Source organism: Gouania willdenowi, chromosome 6, assembly GCF_900634775.1.
Source record: "Gouania willdenowi chromosome 6, fGouWil2.1, whole genome shotgun sequence".
NCBI lineage: Eukaryota > Metazoa > Chordata > Actinopteri > Blenniiformes > Gobiesocidae > Gouania > Gouania willdenowi.
Window position 1 is genome coordinate 35,142,478 of NC_041049.1, and position 24,168 is coordinate 35,166,645.

Genomic DNA, 24,168 nt, shown 5'->3' on the forward strand with positions numbered 1-24,168 from the left:
CTGAAACCAACAGGTGGAGTCTCAGGCTTTAGCCTTTTAAGGCAAAGAAAGAAAGCAACAAATGTTCAACCCCATGCACAGCAGACTAGCACAAGAATAAGCAAACTCCACGATTGACAAGCAATAAACATCCCAACAGCCGAGCTACAGAAATAACTGGCTAGGATTGCAAACCCCATCTGTTTTAAGGCCACCTGTTGAAGGACAATACTCAGCTTTTAAGTAAGGAGGTATATAGCATAAATGAACATCATATTAAGCAGTCAATACACCTCACCGGAATTGTAGCTCTCATAGAGAAGTCACTGGACAGCTTTGGCTTATCATTTGATCAAGTTGCAGCATTTAGTGCAGACAATACTAAAGGGAATTATGGAATTCACAACTTTGTCTTCATGAACTTGAAGAAGAAACAAAAATATCTGTTAAAAGGAAACTGCCATGCCTACATCGTACACAATACAGTAAAACAGACTCTTGACCATCTTACTGTGGACGTCGAAAATATTGTACTGAAGGTCTCTGGCTTTTTTTCCACATCTGCCAAAAGGAGGGAATCACTCAGAGTTTGCTGAAATCAATTAAAATGTGGTTTACTCCACTCCACACAGCTTTTGATGAACCAAACAAAGGGGTTTAGTAATGTTTTGCACTTTTTTTCTTAATTCAAGAAGCAGTGTATGTTCTTTTTTCTTCTCCAATTGTTTATAGAGAACTACAGTTAAGCACTTTAAATTACATTATATGTTGTAAATTTATTTAGTTTATTTTTAAAAGTTCATTGTTGCACACCATACAAACATCTCATGTTGGTGCTCCTGCTGCTGCCATGTTGCAGAAAATAGATATCATTAAATGTGTTAAGTGATGACAATATAAAATGTGTTCCTTATAATAAAGCATTTCAAGCCTTAAACTTGACAAATTTATTTTTGAACACCCCTGTAGGGAACCAAACCACATCAAGCCTAAAGACCCTCTTCCTAGCAGGAATTAACCAAGGAGCCTGTTTCTTTATCACAAACTGTTTACACACTAACTGCCCCCGCAACTTTGAGGTGCATAGCTAACCCACTATGCGGCCTTTGAACCCAATACCGTTGCCGAAAAGACTGACCCAACTCTTTGAAATATTCAGTACGAACTCTTTTTATGACTCCACATGGGGAAGAACATCCGTCTTCTCCCTCCTTTACAAACAGATACCTTTGGGATGCTGTAAGATCACAGAACTGTCCCCTGACCCCCTGTGGTGAAATGTCACAGAAGGACACTCTCCAGGCCTCTTCTCTGAGACGTGTCCCAGTGAAGAAGGGAGAACAAAGAAATTGTATTATGTTTGAAAAGTTACAAATGAAAACATTATTGGAATGGTTTCTACAGAAATTGAAATTGCAAATATTGTCTGTCCTATTCCACTCTTTTCAGATAATTTTATACCCACAGAATGCTATTTTAAATGTTTCATCATTTAAAAAGTGCTTAAAATACCAGAAAATATCACAAAAGTTAGTTTAAGTTATCTACTGCAACCATATAGTAAAGAAGAGGCATAACATGATTTTTGACATTTATGTTTATGAGTAATTACAAGTAAAATTCATTAACCGGTTCCTAAAGTGATCCTAGGCTATTTTCCAGTCGTGTTTGGTATCAAACTCTTTCATAATACATGATTTTTCAAGATATGATGTCGAAAAGATTCTTTGAATATGCTGAACTCATTATTATGGTTTATGTGTAAATCTAGGAATCATCCTTCCTTTTTGTCTTTGTCTCACATAAACACACACCCCAGACACACCCAAAGGCAGCCAGCTGAGATGCTGGCAACTTTAAACCAATCAACGAAGCTTCCCTCTTGGGAGGCGAGTCTCAAAGATATTCTTTTAAAAGGAAGAAAGCCGCCCAAAATTTCAGTTTTGGGACGCTGGCGTTTCATGCTCAACGCGTTTCCCTTCCCCATCCTTTCAGTTAGATTTTTGGAATCCAGCATCTAGTGACGTGCGTAACAGCCGAAAGAAGCCCGGCCCGCAACCCATTGGGGTAAGCCACGAGCCATTCTCTAACCCAGCTGCGAAGGCCAAAACCGCCTGGATCGGCTGAAGGGGCTACACTCTGTTGAAACGCAACAGAACTCAACGGTGGCACATCCTGCTGCATTTCTTCAAACAGCACCTCCAGGTCCAACCCTGACATCATCTTCAAGGTACCAGAATGAACTCAGATCAGCAAACTTGATCTACAATAGCTCACATACATATTTCCATAACTACAAACTTACACACACAACATGTTCCACCCACAGTTCATCTCATTCATGTCTGTTCGTCTCCCCTGTCAGTCTTCCTCTCTTTGCTTTATGAGCTCTCTTTATTATTTTATTCTTTGATTTTATGATCTTATTATTCGAATATGTATCCTGCATTTTTATTCAATATTTAGTAGACTAACATTCTCCTAGAATAGTGATTTCACTTAATTACATATAATCCTCACTTTTATTAGCCTAGAAATGCATTTTATCATGATTTAATTATCCCATTTCAATTGATATTTTGACTGTGTTATTTGTTGACTTTTGAATAAAAGGTTAAACATAATCTTTGATTCCTCTGATTCATTAAAGCTGTGATTATGGTGTAGATGTTGCTGTTAGAATTCACTTTTCCCTGGTTTCACATTGATGAGTTTAGTTTAAAAACTTTCTCCTGTTAAAAGGAGTGGCACCCCGCAAAATTTGAAGTAATATTAATAATCATAATTAATATTCTTAGTTATATAACCCATTACTAATAATATCCTGATTTTAGTTATATTTTAGAATGTTAAAATGAACACAGGTCTAGAGGAAACCTAATGTACAGCAGGTCATTTATTCATGTTGGATATTTCATGTCTCTCATTTTACTTTTAATAAAACTGTATCATATTTGTAAACTTTTGTCTTATTAGTATTTTTTTTCATAAATATTAAAGAACTTTTATCTACTGTTATTTGCTATGTGTGCTACATATGATACCGGTGTAAGAAGATTGATCCTTTAGTTTTGTTTTCTCTCCTGTGCGCACTGACAGCGCTGCTGCTCAAGTTTAAGTTGTGTAAAAGTCTGTGGGATAACAGCGGTATTACCACAAACAGGGGCATTTCCAGACCCCCTGAGGGCCCTAGGCAAGAAGTACAATGGGGCTTCCTGGCCCCAGAATGATGATGAATGAAGTCCAGGATGACGGATCAGTAAAGAAATACTTTATTAAATAATTAACATATAAAATAAATAACATAACTATTTAAACTAAATGCAAACTTTACACACAATATATACAGTAAATGCCAGAAAAACAAACACAACTGAAATGTGCAAATTTTTAAGAAAGATAAAAATGCAACCAAGCAAAAAAAACAAAGAATTGAAGTGGAAAGTAAGGGTGTACCCACACTGGCATCCAGGGCCATTGTTAACCAGCTCTGTGCATGTGTGACACCATGGGGGGCCATTGTCTGGCCTGCGTAGGTGTGAACTGCACCGAAGGTCCTGCTGGAAGAGGTGGTCCAAACAGCGTGCCAGACTGGCACGGTGGGCCGCGCATGCGCACACACAACACGACTCTACCCGCGTGCGAAACGTGATGACGTTGGTACAGCGCGACGCTTACCTTTCTTTTTTTTTTTCCGCGACGCTTACTTGCAGTAGTAGTGTGTTTTTTTTTTTTTTGCATGTTGTATGGTTTGTGTATAATACAAAAAGCTTTGCAAACTGTTGGTGGAATCGACTCATTTATATGTAATTATCTATTTAGGGAAATGGGCCAAAATTGTGGAGAAGAGCAGGAAAACCTGACGCAATTTTTAATGAGCAGTGATCAGTAAACAACTTAAAGACAAAATGGGTTAATTAACAGTAACTTAGAAATTAATTGTACTGTTGCACATGCAGCATTGAGTGTGGCAATAATTAACCAGTGAAATGAGCTATAATAACATTTTAAAGAAATAAGTATAAGATTATGTTGTGTACAGAGGAAGAGGAGGAAATTACCTAAATCAAATAGGCTTTCAGTTTTAGCTCAATCAAGGATTTATCTTTTCTACTGATTTAGAGTTGGATCAATCTGAATTTATATCGAGTGTAGTGGATTTGTATGAAATATGACTTGTCTTAAAACTAAATGTAACCCATGTTACTTGACCTACTTTTATTCTGAAAACGTTCCGCCGCACTACGGGGTTGCCGCCTACAAAATGAGGTCATAGCTGTTGTAACTTCCGGGCGATCGGCTACCCGCCTACAAAATGAGGTCATAGCTGTTGTAACTTCCGAGTGATCGGCTACCCGGGAGGAAGCACGCTAAACTCCTCTGGTAAACTGGCACAAAAGTACCAAAATGAAACGACGGATGGATGCTGAATAAGCAACCTTTGAGTCGGATTCAACGGTGAGTGTATCGGTCCGTTCAGTTTTTTAGAGTATGATCATTGGAGGAAGAGATCGCTGATTTTATTGTTTGTTTGTAGCAGAGGTGCTTAGCGCTATTTGGAAACCCGGTCACAATCCGGAACTCTTCACAATACTTCTGATCGAAGTTACATCAAGGTACTTAAGCCGAAGTATAGTTTGGAATCCAGGGAGCAATGGAATGTGTGATAAAATGCTGTTATGTATTCATTACATTTATTTTGCCCTGGTTGTAATCAAATTTGTATGTTTTTTAAACCAACTTTGGTTTTGAATGGGCCCAGTTGTGAAAATGAATTATATTGTACAACTTGAATTATTGATGGTGACCAATATAAACATTGCAATGTATTTATGAATCTATTTTTGTTTATTGTAAGTGCACTTAAATTGAATTGATTGATGAAACATGTATTTATCATGCACTGATGATTTACAAGATTCCTAATTGTTTGTCTTGACCTTCTTTAGGTCAGGTTTTTGTTGTCTATAAAAAACCCCTACATGACTCGACTCAGCAGATGGTGAGCTACCCCTTTTCAACCACGCTGTGGTAGGAATCAACTTTTTTTTGTTTTTTCTGCTGGATCTTGGGACTCCTACTTTAAGAAAAAAACCCCAACGGAAACGAAATCATGAACTAAACTTTGGACTCTTATAAATTGAAGAGCCACAACTCATCACATGAACTGAGTTGTTTTGTTTTTTTTCCCTCCTTTTGTTCTCATTGTGCAAATGTCTAATATATATATTTATTATTGAATATCTACATATATGTATATATTTGTGTATAACTTTAGAATTTCTAATATATACTTGTTTGCAAACACTTCTGATGTTGCCTGGTTTATTTACACACAGACTCTAGCTGAGATGAATCTTTCTGTTTGGCGATAATACTTATTGTTTAGCCTATCACAGTCAGTCCCTTAACTAGCCTAAGGAAGCGTTACATTTGGTGAGCTAGCTAGGAGTCTGTGTGAGTGACTGGGTGTTGTGTTTTTTTTTAACTGGTTGTTATAATCTCATGTCATGGAGTTCATTGTTCAATCTGGCATTAATATTGCTAATTCTGTTTTCATTGAGGGTGTGACTAATACTAAACTCGATGATGAAATTAAAGATTATCTGAGTAATTATGGCAAAATTAAGAACATGTTATGGGTAAATGATGCCAATAATAGATTCTACAAAAACCTGATACTTGAATTTGAAGAGCGCTCGGCTTTTGAAAGTCTAGAACTGACGTTACCGTACACTCACCGTTCAGAAGAGGCTCCCAAAATAACATTTTGCATTAAGTCCCTTGCAAATGAGTGTGCAGCCACAGGAGGAAGTACTCCACCAGACTTTCTCCGTGATTTAAAAGCCATTGCTATCCGTGATGGAAAAAATTTTGAAGAAATGTTGAAGGGAGTGATGGACCAAATCTCGCATCATTTTGACTCCATTAGAGATAATGATGATGAAGACGACAATGATGAAGACAACAATAGTGATGACGATGATGTCATTGACAATGGGAAAGAAGATGGTGCTGATAGGCGTACGTCTTTGTTTGAGGGACGAGGGGCACATGCAGTGCCTGGTTCTGTTAATCAGCCTCGTGTCCCTGGTTCTCACCCACAGCCGTTAGGTTATCCCGGCACTAGCCAGCGAAGGTCAGTGCAGGCACCAATTCCTTTCCCTAACATTAATCCGAGTTTTCCTCTCACTAATGATGATATAAATCCCCCTGAAGTTCAGAGACTTGTTGTAGAGCATATAGTGAGGAAAGATGATTTAAACATGCAATCCCTTTCATCACTCAGAGTTCGCACATTTTCTGGGAAGAATCCAAAACCTAGCAATGAGGCTGATTTTGATGCATGGCGCTCACACATTGAACTGCTTCTAGCTGATCCTAGTTTATCCGCATTGTATGTATCCAGACGCATTTTAGAGAGTTTATTACCACCAGCAGCCGATTTAGTTAAAGGACTTGGCCCGGATGCTCTTCCTGCAGCATTTTTACAAATGTTAGATTCTGCGTTTGGAACTGTTGAAGATGGAGAAGAGCTGTTTGCCCAGTTTCTGAATACTGTTCAAAACCCCGGAGAGCGTCCATCTTCATATTTACAAAGATTGCAACTTACTTTGAGCACTGTGGTGAAGCGAGGAGGTGTTCCTGCAGTTGACATGGATAAACATCTGTTGAAGCAATTCTGTCGAGGGTGTTGGGACAATATGGTTATTTCTAAATTACAACTGGAGCAGAAAAAGGATAATCCCCCATTATTCTCAGACCTATTGTTTCAACTACGGACTGAGGAAGACAGACAGCTGGCTAAGGAGTCACTTATGAAAAAACATCTTCCTTCAGCAAAACGCGTCAACCTCCATTCGCAGAGCACTTCTTCTTCTTGCTCCTGTGAACACTCAAATTTAAGTGCAATTGATGATTTAAAGAAACAAATGCAAAAATTACAAAGTCAAATGGCCGCATTATTAAAAAAAAACCCCACAGCTTTCCACCAACCAGACTCACACCAGCGTCAGCACAAATCAAAAGTCAGTTCTGGGACTAACAAACCGAAGCCATGGTTTTGTTTCAGATGTGGAGAAGATGGCCATATTGTGCCCAACTGTTCAAATCCGGCTAATACTGCTCTTGTGAGTGAAAAAAGAAATCAGTTAAAACAAAAACAGCAGGCATGGGAGAGTAAACACTCAACAGATGTGCCAAACTGAAGGCAGCTTTTACGGAGGGGAAGGTAGAAGCTGCTAAACAATGTCCCCATAATACATTTTTTGAACTGCCTAAAGGACTCATTGGCACACGAAGCACTGGTGTGATCACTATCAAAGGGGAGGATTTTTCTTGCCTTTATGATTCCGGATCCCAAGTAACCACAATCCCTCATTCTTTCTATAATGCATATTTGTCCGACCACGAGATAAAGCCCCTAAATGACATTCTGGAGATTGAAGGAGCCAATGGGCAGATGGTGCCATATTTAGGATACATTGAGCTCAACATTACATTTCCAGCTGATTTCCTTGGAGAATCCCTTAATGTCCAAACTCTTGCATTAGTAGTTCCCGATGTGAAAACTCAATCCATGGTTTTGATTGGCACAAATTCTCTTGACACCGTTTATGCCAAATATAGTGAAAACCAAACTTCTGATTTTCAACCTGTTCTATCTGGCTATAAAGCAGTATTAAAGATCCTTCAACTCAGACACAAACAAAGAAGTAGTGACCATCACAGTGTCCTCAAGAATGAATGCCAGCCTTTGACCATCCCTGCTGGGCAAACCATTGTTGTGGAGGGGTTGGTGATTGCTCCTTTTCTGGCGGGTGAGAAAATGGTGTTAATTGAACACCCATCTTCATTTTCTCTGCCTGGTGGGTTGCTTGTTAAATCATGCCTTGTGGATTTTCCTCGAAACCCTCCGTGTCATCTGCCTGTTGTAATAACAAATGAATCCGACCATGTTGTGGTGATTCCCCCAAAAGTTGCCATTGCCGAAATAAGTGCCGTGCAAACTATCCTTTCCAAAGAACAGACTGCATGCTCTTCTCCATCCACTGATAACAAGTTAAAGTACAACTTTGGAGTGTCCCCTATTTCTCCTGAATGGAAGCAGCGTATCACAAGTATGCTGGACAGTATCCCTGTGGTTTTTGCAAAAAATGATCTAGATTTTGGATGTACTGACAAAGTTAAACATCAAATCAAACTAACAGATCCAACAGCATTCAAGCAGAGACCACGTCCCATACACCCTCAGGACATTGATGCAGTTCGCAGCCATCTACAAGAGTTGTTAGAGTCTGGAGTGATACGTGAATCTGAATCTCCTTTCGCCTCTCCGATAGTGGTGGTCCGTAAGAAAAACGGCAGCGTGCGACTGTGCATTGACTACAGGAAATTAAATGCGCAAACCATAAAAGATGCATATGCCCTACCTAAATTGGAGGATACTTTTACTGCACTTTCCGGTTCTGAGTGGTTTTCAGTGTTGGACCTCAAGTCCGGCTACTATCCAATCCAGATGGAAGAGTCTGATAAAAGTAAGACGGCATTTGTTTGTCCACTGGGTTTTTGGGAATTTAATAGGATGCCGCAAGGTGTGACAAATGCCCCAAGCACCTTTCAAAGGCTCATGGAAAAATGTATGGGAGAACTTAACCTCAAAGAAGCCCTCGTCTTTATTGACGACTTAATCGTTTTTGCCCCTACCTTGGAAGAGCATGAAAAAAGGTTAATGAAGGTTTTACAGCGGTTGAAAGACTATGGATTAAAGCTTTCTCCAGAGAAGTGTGTTTTCTGCCAAACATCTGTTCGATACCTTGGGCATATTGTGTCCCGGAGTGGCGTGGAGACAGACCCAGAGAAGATTTCAACCCTTACGTCCTGGCCAGAACCTAAGACACTCAAAGAACTACGGTCCTTTCTAGGGTTTGCTGGCTATTATAGAAGATTTGTGCAAGGCTATTCTTCCATTGTTAAACCTTTGAACGATCTCACTGCTGGATATCCTCCATCACAGAAAAAGAATAGGTCAATTACACCAAAGCTAAAACAGTATTTTAACCCAAAGGAGGCCTTTGGAGGGCGCTGGACCCCTGAATGCCATCAAGCTTTTAAGGCCATTGTAGACAAACTCACCTCAGCGCCTGTCCTTGCTTTTGCTAATCCCCTCAAGCCTTACATTCTGCACACTGATGCTAGTTCCACCGGCCTTGGGGCAGTGCTCTACCAGGAGGACCATGACAAAAAGAGAGTTATTGCCTATGCTAGCAGAGGCCTTTCAGCTAGTGAGTCCAGGTATTCAGCTCACAAACTTCAGTTTCTTGCTTTAAAATGGGCTGTTACAGAAAAATTCAATGACTACCTTTATGGAACTCAATTTACGGTAGTAACTGACAGCAACCCCCTAACATACCTGCTGACATCCGCTAAGTTAGATGCAACTAGCTATAGATGGCTTTCGGCCCTGTCTACTTTTTCCTTTGGCATTGTCTATAGGGCTGGCAAGTTAAATTCGGATGCTGATGCTCTTTCCCGTAGACCACATGGTGGGTTGTATGATGATGCTATGTCACAGAAGGAACGTGAAAGAATTCTCAGATTTGCTGAACATCATCTTAATGGTTTAGGACCAACCATTGCCGTGGATGAGCAAACTGTGCAGGCAATCTGTGACCGGCAACTAATTTATAGCTCTGCAGTCCCAGATCAAATTTGCACCCTTGTCCAAACCTTTGCCATATCATCAAACGGTCTTCCTGACAGCTTTATGAATGATTTGCAGTTCGCTTCACCTATCAATCCAGCTCTTTCCCATGATGTGATTGCCACTAAACAGCGTGCTGATCCCATTATTCAACATGTGATAGCGCAACTCGAGAGGGGCGAAACGCCTCCAACTTCTTTGAGAGAAGAACTTCCTGAATTGCCATTACTCCTAAGAGAACTACCACGTCTGGAGCTCCAAAATAATGTTCTTGTACGAAGACGACAGATTGGAGGGGAGTCATCCTACCAGAAGAATGTAGGGATGAAGTTTTATTCAACCTGCATGACCAGATGGGGCACTTTGGTATCGAGAGAACTTTGGACCTTGTGCGCTCCCGATTTTATTGGCCTAGATTGACAGCTGCTGTATGCAACAAGATAAAAACGTGTGAAAGATGTGTCAAGAGGAAATCGCCACCGGAAAAAGCAGCCCCTCTTGTTAACATCCGGACTTCCAGGCCCTTAGAGCTCGTCTGTATTGATTTTTTGTCTTTGGAGCCTGATCGAAGCGGAATAAAAAATATTTTAGTAATGACTGATCATTTCACAAAGTACGCTGTTGCAATACCAACTCCAAATCAAAAAGCAAAAACAGTTGCAAAATGCCTGTGGGAAAATTTTTTTGTTCACTATGGAGTTCCAGAAAAACTCCATAGTGACCAAGGGCCAGATTTTGAGTCTCGAACAATAAAAGAACTCTGTGCAGTGATTGGCATGAACAAAATCAGAACTACTCCATACCATCCTCGGGGTAATCCGGTTGAGAGGTTCAACCGAACTCTTCTGAACATGCTGGGAACATTACAAAATCAAGATAAGGCTCATTGGAAAGACTTTGTAAAGCCTATGGTGCATGCATACAATTGCACACGCAATGATGTCACAGGGTTTTCTCCTTATGAGCTGATGTATGGACGTCAACCTCGTCTCCCTGTTGATTTGGCTTTCGGTTTACCAGTCCAACAGAAGCATCAGCCTTCGCACTCAAAGTATGTTGAACAGCTTAAAAACCATCTGGAGGAGAGCTATAAGCTTGCTACACAAAACTCAGAGAAGATCATGCACCGAAATAAAACCAGATTTGATCGTCAGGTAACAGTCTCAGAGTTAACTGATGGAGACCGAGTTTTGGTGAGAAATGTTCGAGTAAGGGGAAAACACAAGTTGGCTGACAGATGGGAACCTGATGTGTATATTGTTTTAAAGAGAGCCGGCACTCTTCCAGTTTACACAGTTAGGCCTGAACACCGAGATGGTCCCATCAGAACACTACACAGAGATCTCCTGTTACCTTGTGGTTACTTACCTGCTCAAATCACACCTGTAAAACAGAACATTCCCCAACTTTTACCTGTTGCAAATCCCCCTGACAATTCATTGATTTCATCTGAAGAAGAAGATGAGTGGTTGTCAGGTGGACATTGGGAAGCACCAGTCTCCAGATTTACCAGGTTCAGAACCCAGCATAACCAGTCACTCTTAAGTCCTGAAGTAATGCCTCCACCTGATCTAGACCAAGAACCTGAATTAGACCAAGAACCTGAATTAGACCAAGAACCTGAGCTACACCAAGAACCTGAATTAGACCAAGAACCTGAATTAGACCAAGAACCTGAGCTAGACCAAGAACCTGAATTAGACCAAGAACCTGAGCTAGACCAAGAACCTGAGCTAGACCAAGAACCTGAATTAGACCAAGAACCTGAATTAGACCAAGAACCTGAGCAAGACCAAGAACCTGAATTAGACCAAGAACCTGAGTTAGACCCCGAACCAGAGCAGGAGTCACAGGCCGTGTCGGATGAAAATGTTTCTCATCAAGACCGTTCTGAACCCAACAGCAATGCTATCAGCCCTGATACAGATGTTCGTCGTACAGCTCGAGCACGGAATCCCCCAGATCGCCTGCAATACACAGGACTTGGCAGACCTTTGCTCCACAGCATCCAGTCTCTCTTCCATGGTTTCAGCAATGCCTTTAGTTATGCTCTTCAATTGGATGATGAAAGTAATGCTCTTACCCACAACCCAAGCATATCCGAACAAACGGTACCATGTCCGAGGACGTACATTGGAATTAGGGGGGACCCTGTAACCCATATTACTTGACCTACTTGTATTCTGAAAACGTTCCGCCGCACTACGGGGTTGCCGCCTACAAAATGAGGTCATAGCTGTTGTTACTTCCGGGCGATCGGCTACCCGCCTACAAAATGAGGTCATAGCTGTTGTAACTTCCGAGCGATCGGCTACCCGGGAGCAAGCACGCTAAACTCCTCTGGTAAACTGGCACAAAAGTACCAAAATGAAACGACGGATGGATGCTGAATAAGCAATCTTTGAGTCGGATTCAACGGTGAGTGTATCGGTCCGTTCAGTTTTTTAGAGTATGATCATTGGAGGAAGAGATCGCTGATTTTATTGTTTGTTTGTAGCAGAGGTGTTAAGCGCTATTTGGAAACCCGGTCACAATCCGGAACTCTTCACAATACTTCTGATCAAAGTTACATCAAGGTACTTAAGCCGAAGTATAGTTTGGAATCCAGGGAGCAATGGAATGTGTGATAAAATGCTGTTATGTATTCATTACATTTATTTTGCCCTGGTTGTAATCAAATTTGTATGTTTTTTAAACCAACTTTGGTTTTGAATGGGCCCAGTTGTGAAAATGAATTATATTGTACAACTTGAATTATTGATGGTGACCAATATAAACATTGCAATGTATTTATGAATCTATTTTTGTTTATTGTAAGTGCACTTAAATCGAATTGATTGATGAAACATGTATTTATCATGCACTGATGAATTACAAGATTCCTAATTGTTTGTCTTGACCTTCTTTAGGTCAGGTTTTTGTTGTCTATAAAAAACCCCTACATGACCGGACTCAGCAGATGGTGAGCTACCCCTTTTCAACCACGCTGTGGTAGGAATCAACTTTTTTGTTTTTTCTGCTGGATCTTGGGACTCCTACTTTAAGAAAAAAACCCCAACGGAAACGAAATCATGAACTAAACTTTAGACTCTTATAAATTGAAGAGCCACAACTCATCACATGAACTGAGTTGTTTTGTTTTTTTTCCTCCTTTTGTTCTCATTGTGCAAACGTCTAATATATATATTTATTATTGAATATCTACATACAGTATATATATATATATTTGTGTATAACTTTAGAATTTCTAATATATACTTGTTTGCAAACACTTCTGATGTTGCCTGGTTTATTTACACACAGACTCTAGCTGAGATGAATCTTTCTGTTTGGCGATAATACTTATTGTTTAGCCTATCACAGTCGCCGCCTGTGCTACTAAGTAGTGGCATGGGGGCGGCACTCCCACCTCTGACTGCCCTACTAATCCCTCCAATTTTAATTACACCTCAACACACCACCCCCGGAGGGTGGGACAACCATTTCCACCCTCCAGCGCTATTGCACCACATACACTTATATACACATAGGCTGGATGGGGAGCACCGCTCCCCTCCATCCACCCTTTTTAATAGCACTTCATACATTCACAAAACACATACATTCACCCCACCATAACAGGGTGGTGGGGAACTTCACACATTTGGGCCTGTCGGGTGGGGGCCGGGCCCCTCTGTTGATGGCTGGGCCGCCGTGTGGGGATCGGGAGGGTGCGGTCGGGCGTGGCGGGGCGGTGAGTCTCTGGGGGGCGTGGGGGGGTGTTGCTGGGGGCTCTCTTTGCGGAGTCCCTCCGGGCGGTGGCCGGCCTGGTGGGGTGTGGGGGTGCCCCTTTCCTACGGGTGGGGCTTGGTGCTTGTCTCGTCTCCTGGTTGCCTTGGGGGTGCTGGGGTTGGGGCGGCGTTGCTTGGCACTCCGAGATAGTGCTCTTTGCTGGGGGGCGGCTCTAGCTGTTCCGGTGGTTAAGGTCGGTATCGGCCGCTTGGTAGGTCTTCTCCTGCTATCTGTGGGCTGGCAAGTGGGTGGGTTCTGCACCTTTGGCGGGGGGCTGCTGCTCCGCATCGGTTGTGTGCCGTTGGGGTGCCTCGCTCCCGCGTTGGCGGCCGCCGGTCGCCCTTGCGTCGGGGGGGGCATTTCCCTGTGGCTTGCGCTGTCCGGTGGGGGGCGGGGCCTGGGCTGCTGTTCTTGCACCGCCTGGGGCTGTGCGGTCTTGCTGGGTTGTGGCCTGTTCGTGGGCTGGGGTGGGGGGTGCGCCCTTGGGGGTTCCCTGTCCTGCGGTGGTGCCCTTGGAGTCCGGCGGACCTGGCCGGCCAGCCGGGCCGGTCTTGGTGGGGGTCTCCTGGGGCGGGTGGTGCGGGCCGTGCCCTACCATGTCTGTAGGTGCGGCACCGGGTGGCCCCGGCTTGGGCGGCGCCTCTGCGGTGTGGCTGGGCCCTTTGGTGGGGGGGTGGGTGGGGGGGCGATGGTGGGGGGTCTTCTAGGGCTCATCGCGCCGGCGGCATCAAGGAATGGCGATCTGGCGCGCTCTGGGGTGCCTGGGGGCCGGCGGGGCAATTTGCAAGGGGATGGCGCCGGGTCCTTCTGGCCTGGGGTCTGATCCCTGCCGGCTGCCCGTTCGGCGCGGCTCTGGCCGTCTGCTGGGCGTGGGCCTTGGCTCCGCTGCTGGGGTCTCGGGCGGGGGGGCTCTCTGGGCCCTCCCCTCGGGGGTTGGGTGCTTGGGTGTGGGCGGGATGCTGTCGGGGGGCCTTGGGGTCGGTGGCGGGATGCGCTGGGTGCTCGGCTGCTTGGGGCTTCCTCTGATGTGTGTGTGGGGGGGCGGTGGCTGCCTCTCAGCCTCGGATCTTGGGGGCGTCTGGGGGGTTGCTCGGCCGAGGGGGGGTGGCCTGGGGCTCCCTGGCCCCCACTCTTTCTGCTGGCCTGGCTGCATCTGCGGGCCCGGGGCAGTTCCTGGGTTTGCGGTAGCGGTTTTTTGCACATATACTGGTATACGATGCACTGGCACGCCTTGGGATGTGGGATAAAACTCATACTGGGCTTAACTTTAGACACGTTAATCACAAATACCTCCTTTAGGTACTACCACTCACTCAATCCCCCTGTCCACAGCCACCACCATTATAGCTAAGCTTCACACATCGCAATATCACAATCCAAATGATACATTCTCTTGATTTGGAAAGCAGCAGTAAGAAGAATACCATTTCTTATATTTCTGCCCCTTAACGTAAACAATTACTCAATCAATCCAAACAATTTTTACCTCTCTCTGATATATATCACTGCCATTTACAGATCACTCCATGAGTCAACTTTCAAAAGGATTTACCAGTGAGTGAGGAAAACACAAGGCAACTGCAACATAACCCTGTAGCAGCTTAATACACTTTCCGTCCTCAGCAGTTAAAGCTGCATCACAAACACACAACTGTGATTATCATTTTGGGTCTAATCTCGGTCAATTTGAACATTTGAATGTGTAGGTTGCTTCTTACCTTATAGCTGTACATGATCGGTACGTAGTAAACATGGCTCGCCTTTCTTTCTCATTATCCGTTGCCTCCGCGTGACTTTACGTAGGTGTGCAGCACGGTTAGCTTCAATCCGACACCACATGAACTCTTTAACCGTGGACATGAATTTAGACCAAAACAACATTAGTTGCATTACAGCGATAGCCTTTTCCAGTTGATCGTTCATGGCTCTGCTCCAGATACACTTGACGCCACGGAAGATATGAGTAACCGCATGTCTGCTATACCCAAAGTCGCTCGATGGTGACGTAATCCCATACGTATGTCGTAAATGAACGTGATAACGTGTTTGTCTGTGGAACCTAGTACAGCTGGTGATCGCGTCCACTGAACCGTGCCAGAGTAGGGACAAGGGAGGGGGGATACCTGCTGTGAGCTTGGAACGGCCCGTGTTGCCAGTGTGAGTACAACCTAAGAGTACACTAACCATTTCTCATTGGATTTTCTAACCATTTCTCACTGTCATTTTTTAATTTTCATTGGTGAATCTCCCGAGGTGGATTTTCTGAACTTTGAGGAAGTCCATGTCTGTTATTTCAGAATCAGAATCAACTTTATTGGCCATGTAATGTATGTTACAGTGATCTGTAGCGTCTGCCGGAGGGGAGGAGTTTAATCAGATTGTGTGCAGGGTGTGAGGGGTCTGCAGTGATGTTACCTGCCCATTTCCTGATCTGATCCTGGACAGGTATAAGTCTTCGATGGAGGGCAGATCGACACCAATAATCTTTTCTCCAGTCCTCATTATCCGTTGTAGTCTGTGTCTGTCTAGTTTGGTTGCAGATCCAAACCAGACAGTGATGAGGTGCACAGAACAGACTGAATGATGGAGGTGTAGAACATGATCAGGCTCAACTTCCTCAGCTGATGCAGGAAGTACATCATCTGCTGTGCCTTTTTCCTGGTTGTGCCTATGTGGGAGGTCCACTTCAGGTCCTGTGAGATTGTGGATCCCAGGATCTTGAAAGAGTCCACGGTAGCCACTTTGCTGTTCAGAATGGTAAGGGGGGCTTCATGACCAAGGACGTCAGAGCAATGGGTCGATAGTCATTGAGTCCTGTGATGGCAGGTTTCTTTGGGACTGGGATGATGCTGGAGCTTTTGAAGCAGGAGGGTACTTCACACAGCTCCAGTGATGTGTTGAAGATCTGCGTTTGGAGTGGTTCTTTTCTCACAATTTGACACCAAGCATTGTCATCGATAGCTTTTGGCCACAGCGCAGGATCATCTGATATAATTTGATTTGCTATTATTTGAGTACCTTCTGTTCTGGTGATGTGGTGTGATGAGGGTGGTGAGGAGATGGTGATGGAATGCTGCTGCTGCATGAAGGTGCCATCATGTCCTACTCTTCTTCTTCAAGACCCTACTCATGATCTGAGGTTGATATTGCTAGAAAGAAAATAGTATAAGAAGCAATTGTTTAAAACAAATATGTGTGTGGTCATATTAAATCAGATAGCTCCCATTATATATTTTAAACTTTAAAACATATTTTAAAAAGTTAAAACTAAATGAGTTCCTACTGTCATGTAGAGAGGTCTGCTGTTTCTGCTGATGTTGATGTTGTGGTGATGGTCCAAAAAATTTCAACAAAGCACCTCGAGGAAGAAAAAAGAAAAAAGCACCATGTATTTGGTTGGCTTGCATAAAGTAAAGTAAAGAAATGTACATGTTACACAAACACTAAACATTTGAGATATGTATGGAATAATTAATGCACTTTAATTTGCAGTAACAACTTTAATGCTTCATGTTAACATTTTATATAATGTAACATTTAGGCTATAGCAGAACATTTATGGATGTATCAGTTTTACCATTTGACAACAAACACTTTATTCTGTGAGAAAATATCATTGGCAGCAAAGGACTAACTTAATGTGTAGCTATAAATGTACAGTATGTACACAGCCATTGGCAACAAGACTTATGATGTGTAAGCAAAGCTGGACTACTTCTTAACATAAAACTGTTAAAATTGGTGTAAAATAAGAATAAATATGTGTTCTAAGTTTGTCATACCACAGAAGTTTGTTGTTAACCACACTGTTAAATTTGAATGATTAATATATACATATAAACACTTTATCAATGTGTTTAGAAGAAAATGGCTGAATTCACTTTACACAGACTTAAATGTGTAGTTAACTCTCTGGTGCTGGGTGGATGACTGGGAATTTAGGACAAAGTGACTGGGACTAACTGGGACAAACATTTTTTATAATGTAACACACATAGTTTACACATTCTCACTTACCACTATCACTTTTTTTATTTTTATCCTTTTCTTGTTTTATTTTTCTTTTCATAAGCCCTGTGGGATATGTCCGCTTCATTTTATTGGTGTGTGTTTGAAAACATCAGCACGTTGATGCAGGGACCGGTAGTATTGGGGCCCCATTAAGACGGTTCAAGTTGTGTCACTGATTTCTGCTGTCTGTCAGGGCCCCCTGCTAGTAACTAACTAGTGACTACTCAGAAAGGGCCCCGTGCGTAGGATTTTTGATACGTTGTTGCTGCAGCGTCTCAAAGCAGTTATATTATTTTGTCATTGAAATTGACTGTCAGCCATCCTTCGGGGACCCTCTTCAGCTCGGGGCCCTAGGCCTGTGTTGCCTACCCTTTTGCGACTCCTCTGACCACAAATGTATACAAGCATATAAAAAATTATGTGGAACAAAGCCCAGAGCTATACCGAAACAGAGAGGGTAGGATGTGTATCCCATTCCATGTCCAGATAGACCCAGAATATACTAGTATATAAGTTTATAAGAGTGGTCATCTTCACCGTTAGTTAACAGAACCTTTAAAAATGCAACTGGCCATATGTTACTGAGCATAATTTGTCATTTTTTAGATGACCTAAAGCCTATGTATCAAACTATATTTAAAATAAGATAATCCATATTTCTTTCCACAATGGGGAAATTTGCTGTTAGGCCCACAAGCGTTAACCTCTCCTGTCCCATATTCAGACTATGGTCGGGAGATACAGGGGAGTCATACTTTGCAGATGGGAGGAAAGTAGCAGCATCAGCTCTTCTGGTTTAAATGTTAAAGTATGTTATGGATAACATAATAATTTATGAAAGCTTAATTTCAAGTGTTCAATGTGTATTTGATATTCTGCCTTAAGCATATATTTTTTAATCTTGTGTGAAAATCTGCTCTCTCAATGGTTTCTCCTTAACTATGGCCTTCAACCCTCTATGATTCTTGGAAAACAATGGGCACGTCTGTGTTCGGTGCATTTGCTTCCTCTTGCGAAGTCTGGGAATAATGTTAAAACATACTCTGTTTCAGAAAGTCTTTAAATACTGATGTGTAAAACTTTCTTTTTCACACACTCGGGCAGCAATGCTTACAAAGCTCTCCATACTGACTGTGTCTTGAGCTCAATAAACTACCCTTAATCTACAGAAAATCTGTTTGGATGTATTCGACAAAGAGTTCATTTAGGTTATATTCAAACACTGTTTATACTTTATAAGGCCTTTGCCATAATTCCTGTTGGTCGTTGATGTGTGAAATTATTTTTTTTTTAATGTAAATAGAGCACTTGGAAAAGTCTCCTGTTGGCATGTGTATTTGAGCTAATTGCGCACCTTTATTTCTTTGCAGACTTGTGTGGCATTGTGTGTCCTGGAGTGGCTGTACTGATGTTGTTTGTGTTTCACACAGTTGTGTAGCCAATATATTGCACACAACATTTGTTGTTTACTTTGTTTTGATTCATGCGATGTGTATCTTTTCTACCAGATTCATTGTTCATCCAAAAATTTTAAATTGCCATGATAAGAGGAATTTATCTGTAAAGTATTCGATCACGCTTTTAAAAATGTATTATAAAAATTTATAAATTAGTAAAAACACTTCTACACAAGACTTCTATGAGGAAGCAGACGGGAGACGTGTGGGATTGTGAGACCTGAGGTATATTACAGAAAGGAGAGTTAACACACTCTGAGTCTATCCATCAACTCTGGGTCAACATACCCCGCGATGGGAAACTCTGGATATCTGATTCCATTACAGCTGGTATGAGGTGGGTCAATCAACCCTGAGTATATAAACCTTGAGTTACTTACGTTCATGAGCGTGATAAAAAGACTTGATCAATGGAGCAAAGGTTACACAAGCTGCCATGGCAACCACCCGGAAGAGAGCGATTTATTCAACCCGGTGGGTGAAAAAAACAGGCTCTTGTGGAATATGAGCTCGGAGTTCTGAAGGTGCGATCACACAGATTGCCACTTCAGCGACTATAGTCGCTTAAATTGCCCGTGATTTGTCATGTTTTTTGGTCGCTTCATCACTTCATTGCTCCAGTGATGTGACGACCGGGGAGTAATGTGAATAAAATGTGTCTGGGGAGCCGGGGTAGCATCGCTGGGAAAGTTGCTGCATAGAGAGCCCTCCCGCCACAGCGGCTATAAAGTAGGGCTGCTCGATTATAGAAAAAATAGTAATCACAATTATTTCAGTCATAATTGAAATCACGATTATTCAAACAATTATTTGTCAACCAAAAAGTTATTTTTTTTTGTACAAATAAACATAAAATATATTATTTAAACATACATAAAATCCTTCAAACACTAAAATCAAGTATGTTCACTTTTGCACAAAACAAAACACTTCTTGCATGTAATGTGTCTTTGCTCTAGGTCTTCATCATCTAACCCAAAGTATTCCCATATAAGAGAATTTGACTTGCCTTGCTTGTTTACCAAGCGTTTTTGCTGCGTTTCTCCTCCAATGTTTCAAGACCACTAGCAAAAACTTTCCTCGTGTTGGCCTGCAAGCTAGCTTTGGCTTTGAGAGGGTCGGGGCAGAAGGGAGGAACTTGCATGTGCATGGATTAAACAACTCAAAGTTAGTAATAATAATGTGTGCACAGAGCTTTATTATTTGTAGATGTCCACAATAGTGGGTTTGTTTTATTTAGCGAATAAAACATATGTAAAAAAAAAAATACAGTATACAGTGGGGCAAAAAAGTATTTAGTCAGCCACCAATTGTGCAAGTTCTCCCACTTAAAAAGATGAGAGAGGCCTGTAATTTTCATCATAGGTATACCCCAACTATGAGAGACAAAACAAGAAAAAAAAATTCAGAAGATCACATTGTATGATTTTTAATGAATTAATTGGTAAATCCTTTGGTTAAAAAAAAGTATTTGGTCACCTACAAACAAACAAACAATTTCTGACTCTCACAGACCTGTAACTTCTTCTTTAAGAGGCTCCTCTGTCCTTCATTCATTACCTGTATTAATGGCACCTGTTTGAACCTCGTTATCAGTATAAAAGACACTTGTCCACAACCTCAAACAGTCACACTGCAAACTCCACTATGGCCAAGACAGACCAGAGCTGTCAAAGGACACCAGAAACAAAATTGTAGACCTGCACCAGGCTGGGAAGACTGAATCTGCAATAGGTAAGCAGCTTAGTGTGAAGAAATCAACTGTAGGAACAATTATTAGAAAATGGAATACATACAAGACCACTGATAATCTCCCTTGATCTGGGGCTCCACGCAAGAATTAGGAGGCCTGAGCACTGACGTTGACCTCCAGCTTAAAAGGGCGCAAAAAAACAGGAGCGGAGAGCACCGGTGTGCTGCAGAGAAGCGCTTTAGCGAACTCAAATGATTCCTGGCATTCTAGGGAGCTCAGGTGGTAGAGAGTCATCCTCTGGTAGTGTGTTTGGGGGATTGATCCTGGTCTGTGTGTCCAGGCGACATGTCTGGCACGGGAACTCGCAGAGGGAACTCGTACCTGACCCTGGTCTACCTCCTTGTGGGAAAAGTAAGTCACAGTGGCCTTACCAAAATCACATTTGGCCAGGTTGAGAGTAAGGGATGTTCTCTCCAACCTCTCAAAGATGCTAGAGAGTAAATTTCACAAATTTTTCACAAATTTTTATACCGGAAAGAACTTGGTTCATAAGCCGCTGAAAGGTGGCAGGTGCATTCCGCAGACCAAAGGGCATGATGGTGTATTGCAAAAAACTGTCCGGTGTAACAAATGCAGAACTCTCAGAGGCACGAGGAGTTAAAGGAACCTGCCAATAGCCCTTCAGCAAATCAAGTTTTGTCAGGAATTTTGCCGAACCAACGCGGTCATCACAATCCTCCATCCTTGGCAGGGGATAGGAGTCAAACTTAGTAATAGAATTAACCTTCCTAAAATCTGTGCAGAAACGAGGAGTTTTGTCTGCCTTCGGTAAGAGTAGACACGGAGAGCTCCAGCCACTAGAGCTAGGGACTGCCAACCCATTTTCTATCAGGTACGTTACCTTCGGCTGAAATTGCGCAAGTTTAGTCAGATTTGCACAGTAGGAATGTCACTTAATGGGGGCGTGAGCACCAACATTAATGTCATGGGACAGAACTGTAGTGCGGGAAGGAGTGTCACAAAATAATGACTGATGACTATTAACCAATTTGACAATGTCATTCAAATGTGGCAAGTGAGATTTTAAATCAGAAAGAATTTCTGAGTTATGAAGATGAGTACAAGGATCGGCAAAAGAAAACATGAAGCCCATCACTCTCAGGAAAATACTGAGAGGGGGCCAAAGGGACACTAGACACAGAGAGCACAAGCAAAGGTATGTGCGAGTCCCGGTCAAAATAAGCCTTCATTATATTGATGTGGCACACACGGGTCTTCCTCCTCCTATCTGGGGTTCCAATAACATAATTTGTTTCACTTAGGGTGTACTCACACTGGCAACCAGGGCCGTTCCAAACCAGCTCTGTGCATGTGTGAAACCATGGGGGGCCATTGTCTGGCCTGCGGAGGTGTGAACTGCACTGCAGGAGGGTTAATGGCCCGATAGCCCTGCTGGAAGAGGTGGCCCAAACAGCGTGCCAGACTGGAATGGTGGGCCGCGCGTGCGCACACACAACGCGACTGGACCAAAACATGATGATGTTGATACCGCGCAACGCTTTACGGCATAAAAATCCTCATTCCGTAATGATGGTGGTGTCAGAAGTGCTCGTGAGCCAATGAAGAGGTCAGAGATGGTGTTACCTGAGGATATATGAACGGCACGGCATCTCAGAGAACTCTTGGAGGCAGAGGACAAAGAGTGACCGTCAGGACTTCTCTTTGCTCAGCCTACAGCGGGACAGTAACGGAGTGTAGCAGCTTATCATCGGGTCCGGGTATTTCCGAGGATATAAATACATCTTACTGGTATATTAACCCATATAAACCAAAAAACGTGTCCTGTTCTCAAAATACCAGTAATATGTTACGCATTTGCAGCAGTAAAATGTCCCATTTCCTTTAGGGGGAGCACAAGTTACCTAGTTCTGCTTTAAAGCAGACCAAACATACAGTGTCTTTCACTAAATGCTCTGCATCCACAATGTTAAAAAAAAAAACTACCGTTTGCAAAAAAAAACCCCCAAACAATCAGTAAAGCAGCACAGCATTTGTAATGATGTGAGCACGTCTGCACAGTGTAATGTTAAATGTGTGGTCAGACAAGAGTGTCAAGGTACATTAAAGTGTTCCTTGAGAAGCGTGTTCAGGTGAGCCGAGCCAGGTAAAAACCTAGGGTTTCTTAGACAAAACCTGCTTAGTTCATGGAGAATCTTATCATGGTGAACCTGAAGAACATACTTCGCCTTCAGGAATGGGATAATCAGAGTTTCCCTCATGTGAGCCTGAACATACTCAGAGTATGAACATAACCCACTTTCTGGAATACCCTTCTGGAGTGGCACTTCTGATGTTTTTTGTGTTTCACACTGTAAATCGCCTCCTCAAATGGCAAACCTGCGTGTGGCTCAGCTCTTTTACCTACACAACACAATGCAGACTGTTTCTAGTCGGTCAGCACAGACAAGTCGGCTACACTTGGACCCCAAGGCAGCCATGGAATTGGCGTCTATGAATCCAGCGGCCCATAGGTAAATTAAGTTTAGGAACCCTGCCCTTACATGTGGTATGTTTGGGTTGAAGATGGAATTATGGAGAATTATTCTGTCATCAGAGGTTAAGGCTTGGACTGGACCCGATGAACTCTTCCTGGTTCCCTCTGCTGGACTTTTTTGGTTCAACACATACACACAGGCTGGGCAGATCCTCTCACTTTAATTAAGATCAGGCGCAGGAAAAAGTTATTAATTAATCATGAAAATGTATCTTTTGAAAAGGTTACCTTTATAAAGTACAACATTAACTTTAACAAAAATAAAGCCAAAGAAGTTCAAGAACAAAAATGTGGATTAAAAAGAGAAACCCAGATGTGGTGAGCTCTGTTTGAACAGCAAATAACTGTAGAACTAATGGGTGAGTGTCACGGCAAACGCTGTCTGATTTGTTGACAGTTTGGGGGAGCTTTGTTTCTGATTGGTCATGTTTTACTAGTGCTTGGAACACAGAACATTCCAGGGGGTTGGGATGGGTTGAGGGCGGATTTTCCTTTAAACAAGCCATTCTGGTGACAAGTGTGAAGCTTAATGGTGGTGGCTGTGGACAGAGGGAACGAGTGAGTGGAATACCTAAAACAGGTATGTGGGATCAACATATCTAAGGTTAAGCCCACTACAAGTTTTATCCCACAGCCCAAGACTTGCCAGTGTGTCCAAGACCAATGTCTGTGCAAGTACCGCTACTGCGAACCCAAGTGCCGCCCCGGGCCCAAAGATGCAGCCAGGTTAGCAGAAAAAGCAGAGGCCAAGGAGCACCACCACCCCGCACCCAACCCTCAAGGGGAGGGCTCAGAAATCTCCCCGCTCTCTCGGTAAGTCATGCGAGATGTTCTGAGAGTCACGTGACAGTCTGTGAAAATTCAACATGGCGACTCGCTGCCTTGACTAGTCTACCAACTCTGTTTATTGCACATAATAATGCTTCTTACCGTTAAATCCACGCCACAAACGAGAGCTGACCATGCGCTTTCTCACCAGCCAGAGTGAAGGAACTTGAAA